The sequence below is a fragment of the Lactuca sativa genome, chromosome 5, assembly GCF_002870075.4.
Source record: "Lactuca sativa cultivar Salinas chromosome 5, Lsat_Salinas_v11, whole genome shotgun sequence".
NCBI lineage: Eukaryota > Viridiplantae > Streptophyta > Magnoliopsida > Asterales > Asteraceae > Lactuca > Lactuca sativa.
The window spans coordinates 7,177,990-7,182,331 of record NC_056627.2 but is presented as its reverse complement, the minus strand read 5'-3'; the positions used below and the strand labels follow the sequence as shown (position 1 = coordinate 7,182,331).

The 4,342-nt window shown below is 29.5% G+C and overlaps 1 pseudogene; it reads right to left on the bottom strand.

The window, feature by feature from the left end:
- Window positions 1-1,490: 1,490 nt before the first annotated feature.
- On the bottom strand, window positions 1,491-3,884 carry LOC128134081 (probable LRR receptor-like serine/threonine-protein kinase At1g56130; annotated as a pseudogene).
- Window positions 3,885-4,342: the final 458 nt, after the last annotated feature.

The following is a 4,342-nucleotide window of genomic DNA, read 5'->3' as shown; positions in this document are numbered from 1 at the left end:
TTTTGGTAAATAGTTATTGGTTTGTAAGTGATTTTGGTTTGGTTGGTATTTGATTCATGTTTAATATTCTTTTGAACTTGAATTTTGGGTATAAGATTGTGTGTTTAATGATATTATATATGTAATGTAAATATTGTCTATTAGGATAGCAAATGAGTGAATGATTGCTAGAAACATGTACTGATTAATGATTAATGTTTTTCAACTTGAATTTTGGGTACATAAAATTATGTGTTTAAATATTTACAATTAACTTGGTAAAATGCATTTTAAAAACTTTAGTTGGATCATTTAAAATGTTTGAAACGTGGTAACACACAATTTATAAATTACAATCTAAAACCAAATATTATTAAGTGAGTTTTTTTTTTCTATAATTATTTGAAAAGGGTTAATCATAATGATTAATTGTTAGTTTATTCTAAACTCTATTTAAAAGTCTTCTATTACAACTCAGAAGTATGCATATATAATATTATTCGTACAATAAACTTTGAATTTTAATTATGTGTAAAGCATATATTTTAGCCATTTTTTTATAACGTATGGAACATGTCTTCGAATTTAAATTAGTATATATAAAAAAAAACTTAGTTTTAAGTTTGTAATCCTCTCTAACTTTTTGCCACATCCATTTCTCATTTGTTTGGACACATGTCATTTTTTAGAATTTTAGAATTTTCTATTTTCCACTTGTCATTTTGTTGTATTTTTCATTTTATTAAATAAAAATTCCACATTTAATATGTAAGATAATATATATATGTAACATATTTATTAGAAATGATTTATATATGTAATGTATTTAATACATTAAAGGCTCATTAATTTTAATAATTCAAATTTTTTCTCATTTCTTATAAATTCAAACTTTTCAAATTGTTAAAATTTTATATTTTTTTTTTTAAGTAAACTCATGTAATACATGGGTGTCACAGCTAGTCTTATAACAAAGTTGATTCCTAAACTACTTACATACTCATTAACCGGATATTTGACTCAAATGTTGGTTTTCAAACCAAGTATTGTCATTCTACAAATTGAATCACATATGATCGGCTAGTCATAAGATTTTCAATGCCTTAAACAAAACGACATAATAATGCCCTTTTATCATACAAAATTACAAGATATACATGATTTTATTCCCACAATCTAAAAGTTAGAAACTTCACCTAAAACATGGATCTTGAAGCAAACATATTTATCTAACAATGGCAAAAGGGCATTATTATTTATCTAAAAAAACCATTTCAATATTTAGTTTTTGTTTAATAACATATTTGTTTGAAAGAGGGAGAAAGCAAAGCCTCTATGAAGAAAGGTCTGAAATAGGGAGAAGGTATCTATGAAGTTTCTCAACAAGCCAAATAAATTAAAAAACCATCTCACTTTGGGGATTTGAAAATCCCTAAAAACGATTGTTCAAATATAAACGAACTTAAAGTAACCTAAAATTGGATAACAAGATTAATTAAAAAGAAACAACAAATCAAGAAGAAAATTTTAATGGGAGAAACCAACAAAATGACCACAAATCTGTTGCATCATTATTTCTTACCTATACAAACAGAGAAATGAGATTACAACAATGGCAAAAGAAAACTATAATAAAAAGTGAAATAGCAACTAACTAGTGAAAGTCAACCTTGACCCAAGACTTTTACTATTTTTCATATTTAGTCCCTTGACATCTAGCTATATCATTATGACGCACACCGTTTTTTAATATTACTACAATGCATACACAGATTCAACATGCAGAATGCAGATCATACGCCACAAGAAGGGAGATTTGTTCATCTAGACGGAAGTTAAGTTCTTCTTGGGCGAATCTGTAAGGATACGAACATGTTCTGGGGTCTTCCTCTTCCACCATAAGTAAAAAACAGAGCATGCTATGAAAATTCCGGCGACACCTCCGAGTGTTATTCTGACGATCCTTCCGACCTGCTTCTTGTCGTTGGAAGAACCACCACGGGAAGATACTAGTAAAACAAAACAAAGATTATTCCTCAAGAAATGAAGAAATTGGCATTTGAACCTATGAACCCTAATGCTCGCCGGTGGCCGGAAAACTAACCTTGTGAAACATGTATAGCCGAGATCAAGGGGCCAAATGTGCTTTGAACCGGAATGCAACAAGTACCCTTTCCAGCCCACACCAGATGAACATCAATGATCGTGTTCGTCACGTTCGCTTCAAATGATCTCACCAACGCCTTATTTGATCCCTGTGCTTCGTTTCTTATGTTGAAATCTTGAATAACCCTTTCTCCCTTTTCAATTTTGTTACATCAAAATTAGGTTAAACATGAACCACAATATCTGAATCTGATCTCAATCTGTAATCAATCGATGTACCTGGATGTAAACATCGAACAAGCGTCTTCCGAGACCTTTCCATGATGATCCTGAATCATCATCCATTTGTATTTCAGAAAAATGGAGTTCGACATTGTATTTCGCGTTTCTCAATCCCAATCCGTATTACCTCAACGAATTTGGTGAGATTCTTGCTGTTTTATACAACTCGGAATCTAAAGTAGCTGTAATTTGAGAAGCTGTCTGTGTCGTGTATTGAGGTCCATTAGGGTTCGATATGAAACTCCCTGTGTTGCTTACTACCCATCTGTTATTCGAACCTGTGTAGACTGATGAAGCTCCTAGGGTTTCTGAATCATCATCGAATGCAACACCATATGTGGATACCATTGAAGATCCACCACATTTTACAGCAAACGAATCGACAGCCATTCAAATAAAGTCCAAATTGATATGAATTCCTCAAATTTTCTGAGACTTTTTGATGTTCATGGAACTTACTGACTGGAACCTTTTCTGTGCACTGGTTATCAGTTACCAGGCAACGTGAGATCTCAGAGGTTTTCCTGCACTGATTCATAATCAGTTCTTGACAGAAAACATCTCAAGAAAATTGGATTAGATGAAGATGATGAAGCACACCATGAAATTTTACCCTTCTAGTAAGCCATCTCCATTTACCAAAGTTCCTACAGCATTCCTGTAGAAGAACTGTTACATTTTATGCAGTGTTTTAATGATTCTTACTTTTTAAATGTTTTTGAAAGTTGAAACTCACATTGATCTTCCAATTTTGGTGAAATTAGCAGGCAAATTCCCAGTGATGGAATTGAAGGAGACATCTCTGTTGTAAGATTATAAAAAAAAATTAAACACATGAATATCGAAGGGCAAAATAGTCAATTTATATGAAAACTTACAATGCCCGGAGCTGTGGAGTTATGATATTCGGTGGAATCACCCCATTTAAGTCATTGCTTCCAAGATACCTGAAAATTTTATAAAATTGTGTTTTAATTGAAGATTTGTAATCTTTTAATTTAAAAAAATAAAAAAATAAATAAAAATCCAAATACTTACAAGAAATGCAAAGATTGTGAATCTTGTAAAGAGTCCGGTATGGCGCCTGTTAATTTGTTGAAGCTTAAGTCCCTTTAACATATTAAGTCAAAAAGAAACAGTTACCTTCAAAGTCCTGTATCTGTTAAGTCCATTAAGTAAAAAAGAAACAATATCTTACAGGATTTGTAAGTTGACAAAAGTGCCAATTTGTGAAGGAATTTCGCCACCCACTCTTGAGCTTCTCAAGGAGCTATACACAAAGGTTGAGTTACATTAAATATTTCCAAAACTTTATAACTAATAAAGGGCATTTTAATCATTTAACGTAAAAACTAATAATCAAAACAAAAGTAAATGAGAAGGTAGTGATTAGTGAAGTCATACAGAATGGAAAGGCTTGTGAAGTTAACTAAGAAATCAAGTATAGAATCTTCACCACCTAAATCACCAATTCTCCTATAAAAAACAAAAGAAATGAACAAATAGATTAAATTCATTATATCATATAGTCAATATATGTTCTCTAATTATTTCTAAAATTTTATAAAATTGCTAAATGATCTTACAGATCTTCTAGTTTTTAATAATATTAAATTGAATTTGCATCGGCTATTGTTAAAAATTAAAGAAGATGTAAGTTTTCAATTCAATACTTTATACTTGTATTTATTTTCAAATCAAACCTTACACTTTTTAAAACTTTTATATATATATATATATATATATATATATATATATATATATATATATATATATATATATATATATATATATATATATATATATATATATATATATATTTTGTAGACTGTGATTAGTTTCTAAATTGTACTTCAAAATATTTAATCTTTTTTTAGAGACATCAGAATCGCACATATATAAGTTTGTTAAATTAAAAAAAACATTTTTTTTAATTTATAGAGATCTTAATAATTATAAACAACAAAACATAAAT